Below are 26,652 nucleotides of genomic sequence, written 5' to 3'. Positions count from 1 at the left end.
CACCAAGGTTTGTTTGTCTGAGGACCACGACTAAGGCTGTGGCCTTTCTCTGATCTTGCTTTTCCTTTTGGGCCTATTCCTCTTGGTCCCTATTATAGAACACCGAGGTTGCCAGGTTTGATAATGCCTCCAAATTTTGTTCAGGGCCCTGGGCTTACTTTTGGAGCTTTTTCCTGATATCTGCAGCTGATCGGGTTATAAACTTATCCTTGAGAATCAATTAACTCTTGAGTGATTCAGGTGACAGGGGAGTATATTTTCTTAAGGCCTCCTGTAGCCGCTCAAGGAAGGCAGAAGGATTTTCTTCCTTTTCCTGAGTTATGGTGGACATCTTTGAATAATTCATGGACTTCTTCCTAATTCTCCTTAGTCTTTCTGGAACAGGTCAACAGATGTTTTCGACTCCAGTCCCCATGATCTGAGTCAAGGTCCTGGTGGGGATCCATACTGGGGATGACTTGCTGACCAGTAGGGAATTTGTCCCTTTCTTCGACTGTCATTCTATCATTTCCTTGACTAAGATACCAGGTATCTCCAAACTCTTGGGCTGCAGCTAAAGCTTCATTCTTTTCATTAAAGGCCAGGGTTTGATCTAACAATAGCGTGACATCTCTCCAAGAGAGGTCAAAGGTTTGCCCTAGACCCTGTATGATATCCATGTACCTATCAGGATCATCTGAAAACTTCCCTAGGTCTGCCTTGATCTGCTTTAAATCAGAAAGGGAGACGGGAACATATACCCAGGTTGTGCCAAATTTTCCCCCCCTGCCCCCCCACAGCTTGAAGGGTTCATAAACGATAGCCTGGGGTTTTTTGTGGTCCTTTGGAAATTTCTTTGCTTATTTCCTTCTAGGTAGGGGAGATTAAACAAGGATTATCATTAATAGGAAGGGGAGCTATAGGGAGGTTAGGATATGGGGATAAGCTGAAAGGTCTTCCTGTGGGATGTAAATTGCAAGCTTTACATAGTTGTGTATTCTCCTTCAATGAAAAGAAATCTTGGACATAAGGTATTTCACTCTATTTGCCTTCCCTCTTACAGAAAAGGTCAAGCTGCAGGATACTATTTTAATTTGTACTTCCCTCAGGTGGCCATTTTTCCCCATCAGAGAGAGAATATTGGGGCCAGGCTGTAGTGTAGAAAATAATGAGCTGCGTGTTTTTCAGGGTTTGTCGGTCAAATTGGTCCCAATGTCTTAGGATGCATTTCAAGGGTGAGCCTGTCAATGCCTGAGTGTTTCCCATCTGAAAGACAAAACCGCCCTTGGTTTTGGTTTGTTTTATTTCTCCCCCTGCCCAAGAACCCACAATGGTTCCTGGACCCTGCTGATCAGAATAGTGGCACTTACCGACCCAGCACCAGAAACAACCCCTGCCCAAGACCCGCAATGGTTCCTGGACCCTGCTGATCGGAATAGTTGTGTTCACCGACACAGCAGCAGAAACACTAGTTTTCCTCCCAGACCACAAGCAGGATGGAGGAAGGTCGGATTTAGTGGCCCTTACTGACACGTTCTCAAAAAACTGCATCCTTGCCTGTCCTCCTAGACCACAAAGAGGACTGAGAAAAATCGGATTTAGTGACCCTTGCTGATGCATTCTCGAAAACCTGTTAGAGTCCTAAGCATTCTCTTGTTAGTATTGGGACCTTACCCCTATCCTATAATGATGTTATGCCCCAAAAATGAAGTGGAGGGCCATACCCTGAGGGAGGGAAGGGCTCTCCTGAGTTGGAAGAGTGATACTTTTTGTCCTCACTTATATGAACATGAAGGATACAATTTCTGGAGTTCCCTATATCCTAGCTTCAGGAATAGCTTTTGTTAGGCCTACTAGTCCTAGGAGGGATCCTAAAATTCCAGATAGTATCCCCTACCTTGGGGCTTTGGGCAAAAATTGTCTTTCCAATTGGTGAGCCCGGGTGCCTAGAGAAGGTAACAGAGTCCTGGAGTTTATACTAGAAATCATTCTTATAGGAGAAACTAGAAAAGCACTAGAGATGGGGAGTGATTTTTAGAAGTGTGGCTAGCCTCGGAGAAGAGAGGCAAGAGGAAATATGTCTGGCAGGCATTAGGACCCAGGGGGCAAGGGTCAAGATAGATAGGATAGATGGGTGAGTCTCGCTTGGGCGACATGCCTTTGAGAGTTCCGCTCATGGCTGCAGGGTTAACCAACTTGTTGTCAGGACCCTGGAGCTGAATGGCTTTCCTCTCTGTCGACCCTCAGCTCAGCCCAGAAGTACAAGAAAAGCAGAAGCTGGTCCCAGGCAAACCAACACTTCCAACTTGGCAGAGTAATGGGTTGTTAGAGAGCCCTTTCCCAGAAAGCCTGACACCCATGTCTTTAGTCCGGCGGCTGTGCTAGTCGCTCTTAACTGGCCAACAGGTGCCTGGTATTTGATCCTCGAATTCGAAGGAAAAATAGGACAGAATAGCAAGCAAAAGGGGTCCGATGCTACTCACTGCTTGGCGATAGTCTCACTGCTTGGCGATAGGTGATAGTCTCACTGCTAGGCAATAGTCTCACCACGATAGGCGAGGGTCACCAAAATGTGTCTGGAATTGGTGGGTTCTTGGTCTCGCTGACTTCAAGAATGAAGCCGCGAACACTCACAGTCAGTGTTATAATTCTTAAAGATGGTGTGTCTGGAGTTGTTCATTCTGATGTTCAGACGTGTTCAAAGCTTTTTCTTTCTGGTGTGTTCATGGTCTCACTGGCTTCAGGAGTGAAACTGCAGACCTTCGCAGTGAGTGTTACAGCTCTTAAGGTGGTGCGTTTGGAGTTGTTCGTTCCTCCCATCCAGAGTTGTTCATCCCTCCCGGTGGGTTTGTGGTCTCGCTGGCTTCAGGAGAGAAGCTGCAGACCTTCACTGTGAGTGTTACAGCTCATTAAGGCAACATGGTCCTAAAGAGTGAGCAGCAGCAAGATTTATTGCAAAGAGTAAAAGAACAAAGCTTTCACAGTGTGGAAGGGGACCCAAGCGGGTTGCCACTGCAGGCTCAGGCAGCCTGCTTTTCTTCCCTTATCTGACCCCATCCACATCCTGTTGATTGGTCATTTTACAGAGAACTGATTGGTCCGTTTTGACAAGGTGCTGATTGGTACATTTACAAACCTTTAGCTAGACACAGAGTGCTGATTGGTGCATTTACAATCCATTAGCTAAATACAGAGTGCTAATTGGTGCGTTTACAATCCTGTAGCTAGACATAAAAGCTCTCCAAGTCCCCACCCCACTCAGGAGCCCTGCTGGCTTCCCCTAGTGGATCCCGCATCGGGGCCCAGGAGCAGTTGCCTGCCAGTCCTGTGCAACGCGTGCATGCACTCCTCAGCCCTTGAGCAGTCAATGGGACCAGGTGCCTTGGAGCAGGGGGCAGTGCCCATCAGGGAGGCTCAGCTGCATGGGAGACCAAGGGGGGGGGGGGGCTCAGACATGGCGGGTTCCAGGTTTGGAGCCCTGCTGCGTGGAGAATTCCAGAGTGGCAAGGGCAGGCTGGCAGTGCTGGGTGACCCGACACACCCTTCGCAGCTGCTGGCCTGGGTGCTAAGCCCCTCATTGCCCGGAGCCAGCAGTGCTGGCCAGCCGCTCCAAGTGCGGGCTGCTGAGCCCGTGCCCACCTAGAACTTGTGCTGGCCTGCAAGTGCCACATGCAGCCCCGGTTCTCCCCCGCGCCTCTCCCTCCACACTTCTCCACAAGCAGAGGGAGCTGGCTCCATCCTCAGCCAGTCCAGGGAGGGACTCCCACAGTGCAGCAGCAGGCTGAAGGGATCCTCAAGCATGGCCAGAGTTGACGCCGAGGCCAAGGAGGTGCCCAGAGCAAGTGAGGGCTGCTAACACATTGTAACCTCTCATTAACATGAGGCCCAGAAAAATCGAATCCAACAAAGGAGGTTAAGAAGCAGTATGTAAAGCGGAAGGAAGAGAGCCAGGGTAAACATGTTGTCACAGAAGCAAAGGGATTTGAAGGAATGTCAAGGAGAAAGGAGCCAATGATGGCAGTACAGAAAGTTCGAATAAGAACTAAATGTGTATGCAGAGACACACATAGTCTCAAAATAAAGGGATGGAGGAAGATCTACCAAGCAAATGGAGAACAAAAAAAAGCAGGGGTTGCAGTACTAGTCTCTGATAAAACAGACTTTAAACCATCAAAGATCAAAAGAGACAAAGAAGGCCATTACATAATGGTAAAGGGATCAATTCAACAGGAAGAGCTAACTATCCTAAATATGTATGCACCCAATACAGGGGCACCAGATTCATAAAGCAAATCCTTAGAGACTTACAAAGAGACTTAGACTCCCATACAATAATAATGGGAAACTTTAACACCCCACTGTCAACATTAGACAGATCAATGAAACAGAAAGTTAACAAGGATATCCAGGAATTGAACTCATCTCTGCAGCAAGTGGACCTAATAGACTATCACACTTATTCCAAAATTGACCACATAATTGGAAGTAAAGCACTCCTTAGCAAATGTAAAAGAACAGAAATTATAACAAACTGTCTCTCAGACCACAGTGCAATCAAACTAGAACTCAGGACTAAGAAACTCAATCAAAACTGCTCAACTACATGGAAACTGAACAACCTGCTCCTGAATGACTACTGGGTACATAATGAAATGAAGGCAGAAATAAAGATGTTTCTGGAAACCAACGAGAACAAAGATACAACATACCAGAATCTCTGGGACACATTTAAAGCAGTGTGTAGAAGGAAATTTATAGCACTAAATGCCCACAAGAGAAAGCTGGAAAGATCTAAAATTGACACTCTAACATCACAATTAAAAGAACTAGAGAAGCAAGAGCAAACACATTCAAAAGCTAGCAGAAGGCAAGAAATAAGTAAGAACAGAGCAGAACTGAAGGACATAGAGACACAAAAAAGCCCTCCAAAAAATCAATGAATCTAGGAGTTGGTTTTTTGAAAAGATCAACAAGATTGATAGACCGCTAGCAAGACTAATAAAGAAGAAAAGAGAGAAGAATCAAATAGACGCAATAAAAAATGATAAAGGGGATGTCACCACCGACCCCACAGAAATACAAACTACCATCAGAGAATACTATAAACACCTCTACGCAAACAAACTAGAAAATCTAGAAGAAATGGATAATTTCCTGAAGAAATGGATAATTTACACTCTCCCAAGACTAACCCAGGAAGAAGCTGAATCCCTGAATAGACCAATAGCAGGCTCTGAAATTGAGGCAATAATTAATAGTCTACCAACCAAAAAAAGTCCAGGACCAGAAGGATTCACAGTTGAATTCTACCAGAGGTACAAGCAGGAGCTGGTACCGTTCTTTCTGAAACTATTACAATCAGTAGAAAAAGAGGGAATCCTCCCTAACTCATTTTATGAGGCCAACATCATCCTGATACCAAAGCCTGGCAGAGACACAACAAAAAAAGAGAATTTTAAATCAAAATCCCTGATGAACATCAATGCAAAAATGCTCAATAAAATACTGGCAAACCGGATCCAGCAACACATCAAAAAGCTTATCCACCATGATCAAGTGGGCTTCATCCCTGGGGTGCAAGGTTGGCTCACCATTCGCAAATCAATAAACGTAATCCAGCATATAAACAGAACCAAAGACAAAAACCACGTGATTATCTCAATAAATGCAGAAAAGGCCTCTGACAAAATTAAACAGCCCTTCATGCTAAAAATGCTCAATAAATTCGGTATTGATGGAATGTATCTCAAAATAATAAGAGCTATTTATGACAAACCCACAGCCAATATCATACTGTATGGACAAAAACTGGAAGCATTCCCTTTGAAAACTGGCACAAGACAGGGATGCCCTCTCTCACCACTCCTATTCAACATAGTGTTGGAAGTTTTGGCTAGGGCAATCAGGCAAGAGAAAGAAATAAAGGGTATTCAGTTAGGAAAAGAAGAAGTCAAATTGTCCCTGTTTGCAGATGACATGATTGTATATTTAGAAAACCCCATTGTCTCAGCCCAAAATCTCCTTAAGCTGATAAGTAACTTCAGCAAAGTCTCAGGATACAAAATTAATGTGCAAAAATCACAAGCATTCTTATACACCAGTAACAGACAAACAGAGAGCCAAATCATGAATGAAATTCCATTCACAATTGCTTCAAAGAGAATAAAATACTTAGGAATCCAACTTATGAGGGATGTAAAGGACCTCTTCAAGGAGAACTACAAACCACTGCTCAGTGAAATAAAAGAGGACACAAACAAATGGAAGAACATACCATGCTCATGGATAGGAAAAATCAATATCATGAAAATGGCCATAATGCCCAAGGTAATTTATAGATTCCATGCCATCCCCATCAAGTTACCAATGAGTTTCTTCACAGAATTGGAAAAAACTGCTTTAAAGTTCATATGGAACCAAAAAAGAGCCCGCATTGCCAAGACAATCCTAAGTCAAAAGAACAAAGCTGGAGGCATCACGCTACCTGACTTCAAACTATACTACAAGGCTACAGTAATCAAAACAGCATGGTACTGGTACCAAAACAGAGCTATAGACCAATGGAACAGAACAGAGTCCTCAGAAATAATACCACACATCTACAGCCATCTGATCTTTGACAAACCCGACAAAAACAAGAAATGGGGAAAGGATTCCCTATTTAATAAATGGTGCTGGGAAAATTGGCTAGCCATAAGTAGAAAGTTGAAACAGGATCCTTTCCTTACTCCTCATACGAAAATTAATTCAAGATGGATTAGAGACTTAAATGTTAGACCTAATACCATAAAAACCCTAGAAGAAAACCTAGGTAATACCATTCAGTACATAGGCATGGGCAAGGATTTCATGTCTAAAACACCAAAAGCAATGGCAACAAAAGTCAAAATTGACAAATGGGATCTAATTAAACTAAAGAGCTTCTGCACAGCAAAAGAAACTACTATCAGAGTGAACAGGCAACCTACAGAATGGGAGAAAATTTTTGCAATCTACTCATCTGACAAAGGGCTAATATCCAGAACCTACAAGGAACTCAAACAAATTTACAAGAAAAAAACAAACAACCCCATCAAAAAGTGGGCAAAGGATACGAACAGACATTTCTCAAAAGAAGATATTCATACAGCCGACACATGAAAAAATGCTTGTCATCACTGGCCATCAGAGAAATGCAAATCAAAACCACAATGAGATACCATCTCACACCTGTTAGAATGGCAATCATTAAAAAGTCAGGCAACAACAGGTGCTGGAGAGGATGTGGAGAAATAGGAACACTTTTACACTGTTGGTGGGATTGTAAACTAGTTCAACCATTATGAAAAACAGTATGGCGATTCTTCAAGGCTCTAGAACTAGAAGTACCATATGACCCAGCCATCCCATTACTGGGTATATACCCAAAGTATTATAAATCATGCTGCTATAAAGACACATGCACTTGTATATTTATTGCGGCACTATTCACAACAGCAAAGACTTGGAATCAACCCAAATGTCCATCAGTGACAGACTGGATTAAGAAAATATGGCACACATACACCATGGAATACTATGCAGCCATAAAAAAGGATGAGTTTGTGTCCTTTGTAGGGACATGGATGCAGCTGGAAACCATCATTCTCAGCAAACTATCGCAGGAACAGAAAACCAAACACCGCATGTTCTCACTCATAGGTGGGAACTGAAGAATGAGATCACTTGGACTCGGGAAGGGGAACATCACACTCTGGGGCCTATTATGGGGAGGGAAGAGGGGGGGAGGGATTGCATTGGGGGTTATACCTGATGTAAATGACAAGTTGATGGGTGCTAACGAGTTGATGGGTGCAGCACACCAACATGGCACAAGTATACATATGTAACAAACCTGAATGTTATGCACATGTACCCTAGTACTTAAAGTATAATAATAATAATAATAATAATAATAATAAAAGTAACATAGCATAGGTAATAGCCAAATAACTATATTGTACTTTTTAAGATGCATGTGCAGAAGACTACATAAAGTAACTGAAAAAATGTAAGTGCAAAGAAAATTTTGATTCAGTTCTTTTTAAATAAAGTTATAAAACTTCAAAAAAAAAAAAAGAACTAAATGTGTATTAGATTTGACAGTTTTTAGTTTATGGGTAATAGTATCTAGAAAAGCTACAGTGAAATGACAATGTTGCAGTAATTTGAGAAGTGTACAATAGATGAGAAAATTAAATGGAATAGTGAGTGGGAACTCATCTTTTAAGAAATTTGGATGAGTTGAAAAAAGAAGCTGGTAACTAGAGGACTAGAAGGATGCTTGGGGAGTATAGGACAGCTAAACCTTATTATAATTGATGAAATGACCCCGTAGACAGGAAGTGTTTAAAATTGTTGGAAAAAAGGTAAGATAATCAAAGCAAAACTAGCACTGGACAATGTTAAATAAAAAGACTCTATTCAAGATTATTGTTACAGGAGAGAAAGTTTGAAATCTGAACTCAGTTCAGACAAAATGACTAGAAAGTTTTGATGATCTGGGATGGGGGTCATAGACCTTCTCTGATCATAGACTTTGCTCAAAAGGAGAGTAAACTTTCTCATATTTTCATGCTATGAGGTTGTTTTACAATTTAGTTTCCTTACCTGTGGAGGTTAGATTCCAATCTTTCCACAGAAATTTATCATCAAGAAAGACAGTGCCCTTATTAAAGAATGGCTTCCATGTCCTTGAGAGAGACATTTCTGGGATTTTGTGTTTTGTTTGTTTTTCTTTTTTAAAGCCAGTAGCTTTTTATAAACTTTACACATCAAGAGGATGGAGAAAAGATTCACAATTTGAAGTTTTCTAAAGTAAATGTTCTAAGTAAAGAGAGGTCAAGAGTCTACAATTGAACCTAACGGGAAGAAGCTTTTTGAAAATTTCTTCAAGTTGAAGGGAGCCTTAAGGCCATCTTGGTCTTTCTACAGACCAAGTACTTATTTTAGCTGGAAAAGACTGAGGTTAAGGGTAAGGGAGGAGCTGTTGAAATAAAAAAGCAGGAAATATATCCCTTCAGTTGAACCTGGAGTGTTTGAGGTCAGGCTCAGGTGGATGTAAGTCTATAATGGTGGGACAAGTAGTTGAGAGAATTTAAGACTGGGTCTCTCAATTTTCTCGATAAAGAAGGAGGTCAGAAATACAAAGACCTGAGAGTGTGATGTGGGGTGGGTGGGAAATGGGGAAAGCCAAGATCAGGAAGATTATGGGGGTGATAAAAGAGTTAATCAAACCATGACCCCTTGAAATATAAAAACCATTCACAGAGAGATACAATGTATTTCAAAAGAAGACATTGCCCATGCCCCCAGCAGCATTTATAAAAGGTCTCATCATGTTTCCGAGTTGTCATCTTTTTTGCTTCCTTTCTTCCACTTAAAAGGCTGAGCTGGATACATAATTATATTTTTTCCTCTTTTTGCTAATGATGTTTTTCAGTTCCTCTGATTTGTAAAGTTCTGTGTCAAACCTATAAAGATTTCTTGGCAGATTGCCTCCTCTGTGTGTAGAATATGATAGAGGCATTGAATTTTTTAACCAGTTTTTCTGAACTTTGGTTATTACTGTGATGCTGGGTATGTTCATTTCTCTCCTCCTTTTCACAGTGCATTAACTTTAAAATAACATCTAAGTCCCTATCTAGCTGTTTTCACATTTTATTTTCTTCTATTGCCAGCCAATGAATTGTTCAACTTTTCAGTCTCTCTTTTGGGATTCTACTTTCATTGACAATAAGAGTTATTAAGATCTGTATAGTTGGTTTTTATCCTCACTTAGATCTGTTTATATCTCTTGGGTAACTTTTCTGTGCACAACTCCAATTACTTTATTTCTGTACTGTCCTTTCTTTGTACCAAAATTTGATTTTGTTCATTGTTATGGTCGTATAATAGATTCTTGGACTCCTTTTTAATTTTCTTGTCATGGTTACTCACTGACTTTCTTTTTGAGGTTTTTATGACCTGATGATATTAAAATCTATTTCCAAGTTTTGAATACATATTCAATTTCTGGAGATTTGTTTTCCTTTGTTCTCCCATCTTAGAAATTTCCGTAACAACTGTTCTTTGGTTAATGCTTTTATTCACATTTTATTCACACCTAAAACTGTATTCCATAAATTTAGAATTACATAGGCTTATGTCATAAAAATACAATTAGAAATTTTAAAATCGTCCTTCTTTTAATTATGATTCTTTTATATGGGGAAGAGATTGGACTATGTTAATTGTCAAGATATTTTTACATCTTAGAAGATTCTGTATGTTATGAAAATGTTTCTAAACTGCATCTTGATATATATATTGTGCATCTTTTTTTCTGAGTCAGGGACATAAAGAAAGTAAGCAATTTCCAACCACCTATGATTTGAAGACGTCACCAGGCTCAAACATGGTACCCCCCAAAACTCCCTCCCCTGACACTGATCTGCCTTCTTACCCTCTCTCCTCATAACTGGCATGAAACTGTAATTATGACTATGATTCTTTGAATAATAAAGTTTAACTTTATCTCTCTGAGACTCCAGGAGCCATACAGGTAAATTTCCTAGGCCAGGTGTAAAATGTCCCAGATAATCATGCTTTCCAAGGGGTGATCATGACAGATGGGGAGGGGCAGTTAGAAGGTACTAAAGGGAAGAATTACTCAAAGGGGACAACGGGGGCAATTTCAAAAGTAAGTCTAAGGTTAGCCCTACTCTTACATTACAGGTAAGAGTCTTTATTTTGATGATAAGTTCAATATTCTCTTAGTGATTAACTTACCAACCCAACACTATGAAGCATGAAAACAGATTGTCTCCATCTGGAGGCTAAGTCATTTTCCACTGTGAACAAAAGGTAAGTATATTTAGCCCTTCTTTTAAGATAATACTTCAAAGAGTAATAAAGGGTACTTTTACATGTGCTTTCTAAGTTGTTGTTAGAACTGTCATCCTCACTTTAATAACAGGAGCACTACTTCAGTGTAAGAAGAACCAAGGCTGTTACATTTCTCTTAGTAAATAAAGAAAAAGTAATATTTTAAAAGCTACTTTTGTGACCAACAGCAGTAAAATTTGTGCCCCCCACCCAAATGTTTCTGCAATGGAAAGCCATCAGTGATCTCATTGTACAGATAAACATTTCTACCTACAGATATGTAAGATATTCTGAACAAAATGACAATATCTGAAAGAGGCAAAAGGCCTTAAATTGTAGAAACAGCTATCTTTGAATATTTTTTGTTTTCCTTTTATTTTATTTGTTTGTTTTTAGCTCTTTAAGGAAGATGGGTTATTGCAGCAGCTAAAACAATTTTTTGCTCTAACAGTGTTAATCAAAGATTTAGGTCATTAAAATCAATATTGAGATTTAAGATACCAGTCATGAAATATTTGTTATCCAAGTTTGATCTTTAACAATGGAAAATATTTATTATACCTCAAACTTATAATTTATAATTTAAATGAAGGATAATAACAATATCCACACATATATTTAGATTTCTATGGAACTCTCAATATTCTCTCAGTACAGTTATGTGCTGTATAGATGACATCCTTATTTGATGTAAAAAGTGACTGAGGACACAAAGTTATGGTTAAAATCGATAAGAATAAATTTATTTCTTATTTTTTATATAAAAATATGCATTCTAGTGTTTTCTCCCCTCACCCCCACTGGCCATCTTGCATTCACCTTTGGGTGCAGTCACATCATTGTAAACATATGAGATAATAAAAGTTGGTACTTTAAACATATTTTATTGTTGAAGTAATCATCTTTAGGGGCAATCTTATTATGTATGCAGTAATCCTTTAAGAGCTGTAAACATTTCAGATAATGTTACTATCAAGCGCATACTCCTTTCAGATGAGAGTTACTATCAAACACATTTCTCCTTTCAGATCATGAAAATATTTGTGTGGTGGCTCCAGTGGCGCAATCGGTTAGCGCGCGGTACTTATAAGAAAATATTTGTGTGCACTTCTATGAAGAATGTCACTGTTCAAATGTTATCCACAAATTGTGACATACTTTAAAAGTTCTATTTATCTTTCCCTCTGAAATACGTGTTTTCACCATGGTGCTTATTTTACCTAGAGATGATATTCTAAAATAAGTGCATAAGGGGGCGGAGCAAGATGGCCGAATAGGAACAACTCCAGTCTCCAACTCCCAGCGCGAGCGACACAGAAGACCGGTGATTTCTGCATTTTCAACTGAGGTACTGGGGTCATCTCACTAGGGAGTGCCGGACAATCGGTGCTGGTCAGCTGCTGCAGCCTGACCAGCGAGAGCTGAAGCAGGGCGAGGCATCGCCTCACCTGGAAGCGCAAGGGGGAAGGGGATCCGTTTTCCTAGCCAGGGGAACTGAGACACACAACACCTGGAAAATCGGGTAACTCCCACCCCAATACTGCGCTGTAAGCATACAGGCATTCCAGGAGAATATATCCCACACCTGGCCGGGAGGGTCCCACGCCCACGAAGCCTCCCTCACTGCTAACACAGCAGTCTGCCGCGATCTATCCGCAAGGCAGCAGCGAGGCTGGGGGAGGGGCGCCCGCCATTGTTGAGGCTTAAGTAGGTAAACAAAGCCGCTGGGAAGCTCGAACTGGGTGGAGCTCACAGCAGCTCAAGGAAGCCTGCCTGTCTCTGTAGTCTCCACCTCTGGGGACAGCGCACAGCTGAAGACCAACAGGGGAAGTAGCGGGAGCCGGTGCAGACGCGAACGACTCTGTCTGACAGCTTTGGGGAGAGCCGCGGATCTCCCAACGCGGAGGTTGAGATCTGAGAACGGACAGACTGCCTGCTCAGGTGTGCCTCTGACCCCTGAGTAGCCTAGCTGGGAGAAATCCCCCACTAGGGGCAGTCTGACACCCCACACCTCACAGAGTGGAGTACACCCCTGAGAGGACACTTCCAAAGGAAGAATCAGACAGGTACACTCGCTGTTCAGCAATATTCTATCTTCGGCAACCTCTGCTGCTGATACCCAGGCAAACAGGGTCTGGAGTGGACCTCAAGCAATCTCCAACAGACCAACAGAGAGTCCTTCTGACTGTCAGAAGGAAAACTATCAAACAGGAAGGACACCTATACCAAAACCCCATCAGTACGTCACCACCATCAAAGACCAGAGACAGATAAAACCACAAAGATGGGGAAGAAGCAGGGCAGAAAAGCTGGAAATTCAAAAAATAAGAGCGCATCTCCCCCTGCAAAGGAGCGCAGCCCATCACCAGCAACGGATCAAAGCTGGTCAGAGAATGACTTGGACGAGAGGAGAGAAGAAGGCTTCAGTCCATCAAACTTATCAGAGATAAAGGAGGAATTACGTACCCAGCGCAAAGAAACTAAAAATCTTGAAAAAAGAGTGGAAGAATTGACAGCTAGACTCATTAATGCAGAGAAGATCATAAACGAAATGACAGAGATGAAAACCATGACACGAGAAATACGTGACAAATGCACAAGCTTCAGTAACCGACTCGATCAACTGGAAGAAAGAGTATCAGCGATTGAAGATCAAATGAATGAAATGAAGCGAGAAGAGAAACCAAAAGAAAAAAGAAGAAAAAGAAATGAGCAAAGCCTGCAAGAAGTATGGGATTACGTAAAAAGACCAAATCTACGTCTGATTGGGGTGCCTGAAAGTGAGGGGGAAAATGGAACCAAGTTGGAAAACACTCTTCAGGATATCATCCAGGAGAACTTCCCCAACCTAGTAGGGCAGGCCAACATTCAAATTCAGGAAATACAGAGAACGCCACAAAGATACTCCTCCAGAAGAGCAACTCCAAGACACATAATTGCCAGATTCACCAAAGTTGAAATGAAGGAAAAAATCTTAAGGGCAGCCAGAGAGAAAGGTCGGGTCACCCACAAAGGGAAGCCCATCAGACTAACAGCAGATCTCTCGGCAGAAACTCTACAAGCCAGAAGAGAGTGGGGGCCAATATTCAACGTTCTTAAAGAAAAGAATTTTAAACCCAGAATTTCATATCCAGCCAAACTAAGTTTCATAAGTGAAGGAGAAATAAAATCCTTTACAGATAAGCAAATGCTTAGAGATTTTGTCACCACCAGGCCTGCCTTACAAGAGACCCTGAAGGAAGCCCTAAACATGGAAAGGAACAACCGGTACCAGCCATCGCAAAAACTTGGCAAAATGTAAAGACCATCGAGGCTAGGAAGAAACTGCATCAACTAACGAGCAAAATAACCAGTTAATATCATAATGGCAGGATCAAGTTCACACATAACAATATTAACCTTAAATGTTAATGGACTAAATGCTCCAATGAAAAGACACAGACTGGCAAACTGGATTAAGAGTCAAGACCCATCAGTCTGCTGTATTCAGGAGACCCATCTCACATGCAGAGACATACATAGGCTCAAAATAAAGGGATGGAGGAAGATCTACCAAGCAAATGGAGAACAAAAAAAAGCAGGGGTTGCAATCCTAGTCTCTGATAAAACAGACTTTAAACCATCAAAGATCAAAAGAGACAAAGAAGGCCATTACATAATGGTAAAGGGATCAATTCAACAGGAAGAGCTAACTCTCCTAAATATATATGCACCCAATACAGGAGCACCCAGATTCATAAAGCAAGTCCTTAGAGACTTACAAAGAGACTTAGACTCCCATACAATAATAATGGGGGACTTCAACACTCCGCTGTCAACATTAGACAGATCAACGAGACAGAAAGTTAACAAGGATATCCAGGAATTGAACTCATCTCTGCACCAAGCGGACCTAATAGACATCTATAGAACTCTCCACCCCAAATCAACAGAATATACATTCTTCTCAGCACCACATCGCACTTATTCCAAAATTGACCACATAATTGGAAGTAAAGCACTCCTCAGCAAATGTAAAAGAACAGAAATTATAACAAACTGTCTCTCAGACCACAGTGCAATCAAACTAGAACTCAGGACTAAGAAACTCAATCAAAACCGCTCAACTACATGGAAACTGAACAACCTGCTCCTGAATGACTACTGGGTACATAACGAAATGAAAGCGGAAATAAAGATGTTCTTTGAAACCAATGAGAACAAAGATACAACATACCAGAATCTCTGGGACACATTTAAAGCAGTGTGTAGAGGGAAATTTATAGCACTAAATGCCCACAAGAGAAAGCAGGAAAGATCTAAAATTGACACTCTAACATCACAATTAAAAGAACTAGAGAGGCAAGAGCAATCACATTCAAAAGCTAGCAGAAGGCAAGAAATAACTAAGATCAGAGCAGAACTGAAGGAGATAGAGACACAAAAAACCCTCCAAAAAATCAATGAATCCAGGAGTTGGTTTTTTGAAAAGATCAACAAAATTGACAGACCGCTAGCAAGGCTAATAAAGAAAAAAAGAGAGAGGAATCAAATAGATGCAATAAAAAATGATAAAGGGGATATCACCACTGACCCCACAGAAATACAAACTACCATCAGAGAATACTATAAACGCCTCTACGCAAATCAACTAGAAAATCTAGAAGAAATGGATAATTTCCTGGACACTTACACTCTCCCAAGGCTAAACCAGGAAGAAGTTGAATCCCTGAATAGACCAATAGCAGGCTCTGAAATTGAGGCAACAATTAATAGCCTACCCACCAAAAAAAGTCCAGGACCAGATGGATTCACAGCTGAATTCTACCAGAGGTACAAGGAGGAGCTGGTACCATTCCTTCTGAAACTATTCCAATCAATAGAAAAAGAGGGAATCCTCCCTAACTCATTTTATGAGGCCAACATCATCCTGATACCAAAGCCTGGCAGAGACACAACAAAAAAAGAGAATTTTAGACCAATATCTCTGATGAACATTGATGCAAAAATCCTCAATAAAATACTGGCAAACCGGATTCAGCAGCACATCAAAAAGCTTATCCACCATGATCAAGTGGGCTTCATCCCTGGGATGCAAGGCTGGTTCAACATTCGCAAATCAATAAACGTAATCCAGCATATAAACAGAACCAAAGACAAGAACCACATGATTGTCTCAATAGATGCAGAAAAGGCTTTTGACAAAATTCAACAGCCCTTCATGCTAAAAACGCTCAATAAATTCGGTATTGATGGAACGTACCTCAAAATAATAAGAGCTATTTATGACAAACCCACAGCTAATATCATACTGAATGGGCAAAAACTGGAAAAATTCCCTTTGAAAACTGGCACAAGACAGGGATGCCCTCTCTCACCACTCCTATTCAACATAGTGTTGGAAGTTCTGGCTAGGGCAATCAGGCAAGAGAAAGAAATCAAGGGTATCCAGTTAGGAAAAGAAGAAGTCAAATTGTCCCTGTTTGCAGATGACATGATTGTATATTTAGAAAACCCCATCGTCTCAGCCCAAAATCTCCTTAAGCTGATAAGCAACTTCAGCAAAGTCTCAGGATACAAAATTAATGTGCAAAAGTCACAAGCATTCTTATACACCAGCAACAGACAAGCAGAGAGCCAAATCAGGAATGAACTTCCATTCACAATTGCTTCAAAGAGAATCAAATACCTAGGAATCCAGCTTACAAGGGATGTCAAGGACCTCTTCAAGGAGAACTACAAACCACTGCTCAGTGAAATCAAAGAGGACACAAACAAATGGAAGAACATACCATGCTCATGGATAGGAAGAATCAATATCGTGAAAATGGCCATACTCCCCAAGGTTATTTATAGATTCAATGCCATCCCCATCAAGCTACCAATGAGTTTCTTCACAGAATTGGAAAAAACTGCTTTAAAGTTCATATGGAACCAAAAAAGAGCCCGCATTGCCAAGACAATCCTAAGTCAAAAGGACAAAGCTGGAGGCGTCACGCTACCTGACTTCAAACTATACTACAAGGCTACAGTAACCAAAACAGCATGGTACTGGTACCAAAACAGAGATATAGACCAATGGAACAGAACAGAGTCCTCAGAAATAATACCGCACATCTACAGCCATCTGATCTTTGACAAACCTGAGAGAAACAAGAAATGGGGAAAGGATTCCCTATTTAATAAATGGTGCTGGGAAAATTGGCTAGCCATAAGTAGAAAGCTGAAACTGGATCCTTTCCTTACCCCTTATACGAAGATTAATTCAAGATGGATTAGAGACTTAAATGTTAGACCTAATACCATCAAAACCCTAGAAGAAAATCTAGGTAGTACCATTCAGGACATAGGCATGGGCAAGGACTTCATGTCTAAAACACCAAAAGCAACGGCAGCAAAAGCCAAAATTGACAAATGGGATCTAATTAAACTAAAGAGCTTTTGCACAGCAAAAGAAACTACCATCAGAGTGAACAGGCAACCTACAGAATGGGAGAAAATTTTTGCAACCTACTCATCTGACAAAGGGCTAATATCCAGAATCTACAAAGAACTCAAACAAATATACGAGAAAAAAACAAACAACCCCATCAAAAAGTGGGGAAAGGATATGAACAGACATTTCTCAAAAGAAGATATTCATACAGCCAACAGACACATGAAAAAATGCTCATCATCACTGGTCATCAGAGAAATGCAAATCAAAACCACAATGAGATACCATCTCACACCAGTTAGAATGGCAATCATTAAGAAGTCAGGAAACAACAGGTGTTGGAGAGGATGTGGAGAAATAGGAACACTTTTACACTGTTGGTGGGATTGTAAACTAGTTCAACCATTATGGAAAAGAGTATGGCAATTCCTCAAGGATCTAGAACTAGATGTACCATATGACCCAGCCATCCCACTACTGGGTATATACCCAAAGGATTATAAATTAGTCTACTACAAAGACACATGTACACGTATGTTTATTGCGGCACTATTCACAATAGCAAAGACTTGGAATCAACCCAAATGTCCATCTGTGACAGACTGGATTAAGAAAATGTGGCACATATACACCATGGAATACTATGCAGCCATAAAAAAGGATGAGTTTGCGTCCTTTGTAGGGACATGGATGCAGCTGGAAACCATCATTCTTAGCAAACTATCACAAGAAGAGAAAACCAAACACCGCATGTTCTCACTCATAGGTGGGAACTGAACAATGAGATCACTTGGACTCGGGAAGGGGAACATCACACACTGGGGTCTATCATGGGGAGGGGGGAGGGGGGAGGAGGGAGGGATTGCATTGGGGAGTTATACATGATATAAATGATGAATTGATGGGTGCTGACGAGTTGATGGGTGCAGCACACCAACATGGCATAAGTATACATATGTAACAAACCTGCACGTTATGCACATGTACCCTAGAACTTAAAGTATAATAAAAAAAAAAAAAAGGTTAAAAAAAAAAAAAAAAAAAAAAAAAATAAGTGCATAAGATGAAAATTATATTTGGGCAAATTGGCTTTGAAAAGAACTAATAAAGTGGTTAAGTAGAGAATAGCTTACCATGTCAGTCACCTTATTCTCTCAGCATTGGATGAATTTATTTAATGTAGCTGCTATGTTTTTAGAAGAGATGCTATTACAAAAATAAAGTGTAAACTTTTAACTTGAAAAGCACAGTAAGAGCAGGGAGATAGAGATGATCTGCCTATGAGAAACCCAAAAGAACAGCAGCATTATAACTCCTAAGTCACATTTATTTGGGAGTACACACTCCTCAAATAACTTATCCTGCTAAAAAGCATTTTTTTTCTTTTTCCCTGGCTCTCTTTCTCCCCACCTTCAAATATGAACTCTTATATTTGTGTCATTTAAATTTGTACATGGCATTCACTGTGTTGGACTTTAGTGTGTCCCAACAGCTACGTGTTCTAAGATAAGACATTTAAAAAATTCGATTTAGTCATGGATCCTCTTCTGCTCATGTACTACACACTAGCTTGGCTTAAGAAAGAGTCATCTGTCTTGCCTGTGAAATATCTAGTTGCTTCTTCAGCTGCCATGTTGTGCTGTATCCATGTCTATGCTGAAACTTTTGAGGCTGTGCTGCAGTGTGACTTCATTCTATCTTCTTGTGCTCCTCTCACTTCAACTTCTCAAGCAACTGCCACTGACAAATCCTGCTGTCATCCTAGAGAATTCACCCTTAGCAGGACTAAATAGCTTGCCAACAGTGGGCCAAACATGCTACACTGCATATCTCGCATTCACAGGGAGCACTAATATCTGCCTTGTCTCTCCTCTCCTTTTCAGACGGGTTCTTTCTTAAGTCTCTGTATGTCATGCCAATATGCACTTAAAATAATGCATTGCACAACCATGCCCCCAACCCTGAGCCCACAAGGGAAGAACAAATTTAAGTGATATTGTGTCCTAAAAGATTGAAATATGAGGCTTTTAAATTGCCAGTGTAAATAAAGCGTGATGACAAGTGAAGACAAATTCATTTTGTAATTCAATTTTAGTTTTTCATTTCTCTAAACGGCACTATTCCCCAGATATTCCAGAATTAGGACAGGTATATTTTTAGTCAGCAGCAACTGGACTTGACCCATTTAGACTGCCACTTCCAGACAAGCTAATATTCTCAGCTTGGACCCAAAACAATTGATGATTCCAGATAACGAAATTTTTGTTAGTTTGACAGTGCTCTTCATGGAATTCTAGGTGGACACATGTCCCCCTAACTCATAAAGATTTTCACAGACATTCTTTCTTTCTCTTGGCAGGGGAGGATGTCTCACAACCGGGGGCAAACATTTAACATTGCTTTAAAAAAAAATCTGATTATATAGAGCTTGCATTCCGAATGCAATCTGAAATCATGATAACTTAAATAACAGTAAAAATCATTTATCTACATCACTGGTTATTCCTATCTTTCTCATCTTTAAAATATTATTGGTCTTATGAAAAAAACTAGTCTGTAGAGAATGACAGGACATATTGCTAAGTAATTAAAGAATTAAAAAATAGATCAAAGGGTTAGCTAGCAATTTGAGTTTGAAAGGAACTTTTTGTTTTTATTTCATGTCAAATTAAAAATTTTCCCGTATATGGGTTAGTCTCCTCTACTTTCACAAAATAAATTCTGTTTTTTAATATATTCAGCATTAAATAAATTAAAATGTCCTGTTATATTATTTAATAAGCTATACCATACAATTCAGTATATAGGTATAATATGTGGAAATAAGTATGGACAAATCTAACATTAGCTAGAGAGTTTCACCTAGCTGTCTGATCCAAGATATCCTTAATAGTTTTACCATTTACATACATTTTGCACTTTGGAAGTTGGATTTTGTAAAGGCAACTGATCTGATGAAGCTACTTCTGTTGCAAGAAAAAGAAATAATTACTTCAGATAATCGTGGTTTGTGTTATGCTAGAAGACAGGTGGATCCCCTCTAGAATTTCAAGGCCAGGAGTTTAAGTGCAGCAATCTCAGAAAAACAAGAGCTGCACTGAAAGTAATGGATTAAGAATTGGTGCAATAATCTTGGCACAGAAGAAAGTTATGGTTTTCATTCTGATACTACACCATTAAGTTGATTAAGCTACATTCTGATTGTCTATTTTCTTTCACACCTAAAATAACTAACTCCCCTTAGCTCCTGTTCCTTAGCAACATTAATTTATAAATAATCCATTATAGATTTTTAAGACTCAACTAGCTTTCATGACCTTTCACTTGCAGTTCCTAACAATGACCATCAAATTCCTGCATGTTTTTATCCATACTCCTAAGATAGAAGATCTGATGACTCTAACTCATCAGGTTAATTAGATCATTGGTTGCTGTACAATTGTTGTCCTTAAAACAAGTGCCCTTGGTTGGTCTAATTACTGTGGCGTGGCATTCATAGTTACATGCTAGAGCGAGGTCTGTAACAAAATCTTTTTCTTAGAAAGAGATTTCAAGGCCTGTAGCCATGAAAATTAACCTTCCCTTTTACCGGCGGCATAACTAAAATAAGGAAGATTAATTGATCATTCAATGTGTAATTAAGATATAATAGAAACACAAAATGTATTAATCAGAAAGTATGAGAAAGCAAAATATCTGTGACATAATTTTGGTCTGAGCTTAACCTGTTACCCAGAGATGCTTGAGAGGACCAAGTAACTAAAGCATAGGATCATTGTTTTCATAGGCAAGTGGTTTTAACTCTATTAATAAGGACTCCTTTTATGATGTCCGCCAATGTGTTTATACTGTGTGTATTTTTAAGGTAGAATAAATGTTTCTTACACCTCATAAACTGCTTCAGAGATGCAGAGATGGCAAGTTTTCAGATTCATTTTATTAACTTGCATATTCTTAATATTGAGCCTAAAATATAGCATGCAAAATAATACATTATGAAAAAGCAAGTTTATATATACATAAAATAAATTTAAATAAAATGATAACAAAAAACAATTTTGGCTATATATTATGAAATTAGTAGAACCTAACCAAGAAGAATATGTGGTAGAAATGCAAATATTAATCCACTATAAGCAAGTACTTAATACATGAGAGGAGAGAACTCACTGTACATCCAAATAAATGAGCAAAGGGCATTAACTGAAATTCAGCATCTTTTCCTCTTTTCATCAAACAAAACAAAATATATAGATAAAATAACCTTTTTAATGAACAGTGGTAGAAAGACCTTTATTTATTTATTTAACAGATATACAATAGCTGTCTCAAATGAATACCACCAATTTAATGCTGAAACATTAGCAGAATGCCTGATCATATTAGGAATAGAACAGGGAAGCTTATTATTATTCTAGTGCCTACATCTTTTTCTGGAAATAAAAGACATAAAAGTTGGAAAGAAGAAATATGTATCTCTCTTTACAGATAATATACTGATCTTAGATCAACTCAAGGCCTGTATAGATAGAAACTATTAAACTTAGTAAAAGATATCAATATGAGAGCAAGTTAGCATAATCACTGTGGAAAACAGTTTGGAGGTTCCTCACAAAACTAAAAGTTGAGCTACCATATGGTCCAGCAATCCCACTGCTAGTTATATACCACAGAGAAAGGAAATCAGCACATTGAAGAGATATCTGCATTCCCATGTTTGTTGCAGTTTTGTTCACAATAAGATTTGGAAGCAACCTAAGTGTCCATCAACAGATGAATGAATAAAGAAAATGTGATACATATGGACTAGTGAGTACTATTCACCCATAAAGAAGAATGAGATCCTATCATTGGCAATAGCATGGATGGAACTTGAGGTTATTATGTTAAGTGAAATAAGCCAGGAAAAGAAAGACAAACGTCACATTTTCTAACTTATTTATAGGCTATAAAAAACAAAACAATTGAACTCACAGAGATAGAGATTAGAAAGATGGTTATTAGAGTCCGAGAAGGGTAGTGGGGAAGTGGGGGAAGAAGTAGGGATAGCTAACGGGTACAAACAACAAACAGAGAGAATGAATAAGACCCAGTATTTGACTGTACAACAATACAGTATAGGGTGACAACTATAGGGTAACAATAGTCAATAATAATTTAGTTATACATCTTAAAATGACAAAAAGAGTCAATGGGATTGCTTATGGCACAAAAGATAAATGCTTGAGAGAAGACTTCAGACAATCAACCTTCTGTGAGCTAAAGGAGGAATTACAAACCCAGTGCAAAGAAACTAAAAACCTTGAAAAAAGATTTGATGAATGGCTAACTAGAATAACCAATGCAGAGAAGTTCATAAATGAACTGATAGAGATGAAAACCATGACACGTGAACTACGTGACAAATGCACAAGATTCAGTAACCGACTCAATCAACTGGAAGAAAGGGTCTCAGTGATTGAAGATCAAATGAATGAAATGAAGCAAGAAGCGAAGTTTAGAGAAAAAAGAGTAAAAAGAAATGAACAAAGCCTCCAAGAAATATGGGACTATGTGAAAAGACCAAATCTACATCTGATTGGTGTACCTGAAAGTGACGAGGAGAATGGAACCAAGTTGGAAAACACTCTGCAGGATATTATTCAGGAGAACTTCCCCAATCTAGCAAGGCAGGCCAACATTCAAATTCAGGAAATACAGAGAACGCCACAAAGATACTCCTCGAGAAGAGCAACTACAAGACACATAATTCTCAGATTCACCAAAGTTGAAATGAAGGAAAAAATGTTAAGGGCAGCCAGAGAGAAAAGTCGGGTTACCCACAAAGGGAAGCCCATCAGACTAACAGCAGATCTCTCGGCAGAAACTCTACAAGCCAGAAGAGAGTAGGGGTCAATATTCAACATTCTTACAGAAAAGAATTTTCAACCCAGAATTTCATATCCAGCCAAACTAAGTTTCACAAGTGAAGGAGAAATAAAATCCTTTACAGACAAGCAAATGCTGAGAGATTTTGTCACCCCCAGGCCTGCCCTACAAGAGCTCCTGAAGGAAGTACTAAACATGGAAAGGAACAACCAGTACCAGCCACTGCAAAAGCATGCTAGAATGTAAAGACCATCGATGCTAGGAAGAAACTGCATTAACTAATGAGCAAAATAAGCTAACATCATAATGACAAGATCAAGTTCACACATAACAATATTAACCTTAAATGTAAATGAGCTAAATTGTCCAATTAAAAGACACAGAATGGCAAATTGGATAAAGAGTCAAGACCCATCAGTTTACTGTATTCAGGAGACACATCTCACATGCAGAGACACACAAAGCCTCAAAACAAAGGGATGGAGGAAGATCTACCAAGCAAGTGGAAAACCAAAAGAAGGCAGGGTTTACAATCCTAGTCTCTGATAAAACAGACTTTAAACCAGTAAAGATCAAAAGAGACAAAGAAGGCCATTACGTAATGGTAAAGGGATCAATTCAACAGGAAGAGCTAACTATCCTAAATATATATGCACCCAATACAGGAGCACCCAGATTCATAAAGCAAGTCCTTAGAGACTTACAAAGAGACTTAGACTCCCACACAATAATAATGGGAGACTTTAACACCCCACTGTCAACATTAGACAGATCAACGAGACAGAAAGTTAACAAGGATATCCAAGAATTGAACTCAACTCTGCACCAAGTGGATCTAATAGACATCTACAGAACTCTCCACCCCAAATCAACAGAATATACATTCTTCTCAGCACCACATCGCACTTACTCCAAAATTGACCACATAGTTTGAAGTAAAGCACTCCTCAGTAAATGTAAAAGAACAGAAATTATAACAAACTGTCCCACAGACCACAATGCAATCAAACTAGAACTCAGGATTTAGAAATTCAATCAAAACCGCTCAACTACCTGGAAACTGAACAACATGCTCCTGAATGACTACTGGGTACATAATGAAATGAAGGCAGAAATAAAGATGTTCTTTGAAACCTATGAGAACAAAGATACAACATACCAGAATCTCTGGGACACATTTAAAGCAGTGTGTAGAGGGAAATTTATAGCACTAAGTGCCCACAAGAGAAAGCAGGAAAGATCTAAAATGGACACCCTAATATCACAATTAAAAGAACCAGAGAAGCAAGATCAAACACATTCAAAAGCTAGGAGAAGGAAATAAACAAGTAAGATCAGAGCAGAACTGAAGGACATAGAGACATAAAAAACCCTTCAAAAAATCAATGAGCCCAGGAGCTGGTTTTTTGAAAATATCAACAAAATTGATAGACTGCTAGCAAAATTAATAAAGAAGAAAAGAGAGAAGAATCAAATAGATACAATAAAAAATGATAAAGGGGATATCACCACCAACCCCACAGAAACACAAACTACCGTCAGAGAATACTACAAACACCTCTATGCAAATAAACGAGAAAACCAAGAAGAAATAGATAAATTCCTGGACACATACACTCTCCCAAGACTAAACCAGGAAGAGGCTGAATCCCTGAATAGACCAATAACAGACTCTGAAATTAATAGCCTACCACCGAAAAAAAAGTCCAGGACCAGAAGGATTCACAGCTGAATTCTACCAGAGGTACAAGGAGGAGCTGGTACCATTCCTTCTGAAACTATTCCAATTAATAGAAAAAGAGGGAATCCTCCCTAACTCATTTTATGAGGCCAACATCATCTTGATACCAAAGCCTGGCAGAGACACAACCAAAAAAGAGAATTTTAGACCAATATCCCTGATGAACATCAACACAAAAATGCTCAATAAAATACTGGCAAACCGAATCCAGAAGCACATCAAAAAGCTTATCTGCCATTATAAGTGGGATTCATCCCTGAGATGCCAGGCTGGTTCAATATATGAAAATCAATAAATTTAATCCAGCATATAAACAGAATCAAAGATAAAAACCACATGATTATCTCAATAGATGCAGAAAAGGCCTTTGACAAAATTAAACAGCCCGTCATGCTAAAAACTCTCAATAAATTAGGTATTGATGGAACATATCTCAAAATAATAAAAGCAACCCACAGCCAATATCATACTGAATGGGCAAAAACTGGAAGCATTCCCCTTGAAAACTGGCACAAGACAGGGATGCCCTCTCTCACCACTCCTATTCAACATAGAAGTTCTGGCCAGGGCAATCAGGCAAGAGAAAGAAATAAATGGTATTCGATTAGGAAAAGAGCAAATCAAATTGTCCCTGTTGGCAGATGACATGATTGCATATTTAGAAAACCCCATCATCTCAGCCCAAAATCTCCTTAAGCTCAGAAGCAACTTTAGCAAAATCTCAGGATACAAAACCAATGTGCAAAAGTCACTAGCATTCTTATACAGCAATAACAGACAAACAGAGAGCCAAATCATGAGGGAACTCCCATTCACAATTGCTACAAAGAGAATAAAATACCTAGGAACCCAACTTACAAGGGATGTGAAGGACCTCTTCAAGGAGAACTACAAACCACTGCTCAACAAAATAAAAGAGGATACAAACAAATGGAAGAACATTCCACGCTCATGGATAGGAAGAATCAATATCGTGAAAATGGCCATATTGCCCAAGGTAATTTATAGATTCAATGCCATCCCCATTAAGCTACCAATGACTTTCTTCACAGAATTGGAAAAAACTACTTCAAAGTTCATATGGAACCATAAAAGAGCCTGCATTGCCAAGACAATCCTAAACCAAAAGAACAAAGCTGGAGGCATCACGCTACCTAACTTCAAACTACACTGCAAGGCTACAGTAACCAAAACAGCATGGTACTGGTACCAAAACAGCATGGTACTGGTACCAAAACAGATATAGACCAATGGAACAGAACAGAGACCTCAGAAATAATACCACACATCTACAACCATCTGATCTTTGATAAACCTGACAAAAACAAGAAATGGGGAAAGGATTCCCTATTTAATAAATGGTGCTGGGAAAACTGGCTAGCCATATCTAGAAAGTTGAAACTGGATCCCTTCCTTACACCTTATACAAAAATTAATTCAAGATGGATTAGAGACTTAAATGTTAGACCTAAAACCATAAAAACGCTAGAAGAAAACCTAAGCAACACCATTCAGCACATAGACATGGGCAAGAACTTTATGTCTAAAACACCAAAAGCAATGGCAACAAAAACTGAAATTGACAAATGGGATCTAATTAAACTAAAGAGCTTCTGCACACCAAAAGTAACTACCATCAGAGTGAACAGGCAACCTACACAATGGGAGAAAATATTTGCAATCTATTCATCTGACAAAGGGCTAATATTCAGAACCTACAAAGAACTCAAACAAGTTTACAAGAAAAAAAAAAAGCCATCAAAAA

Source organism: Rhinopithecus roxellana, chromosome 8, assembly GCF_007565055.1.
Source record: "Rhinopithecus roxellana isolate Shanxi Qingling chromosome 8, ASM756505v1, whole genome shotgun sequence".
Lineage (NCBI taxonomy): Eukaryota > Metazoa > Chordata > Mammalia > Primates > Cercopithecidae > Rhinopithecus > Rhinopithecus roxellana.
This window is presented reverse-complemented; position numbering follows the sequence as displayed.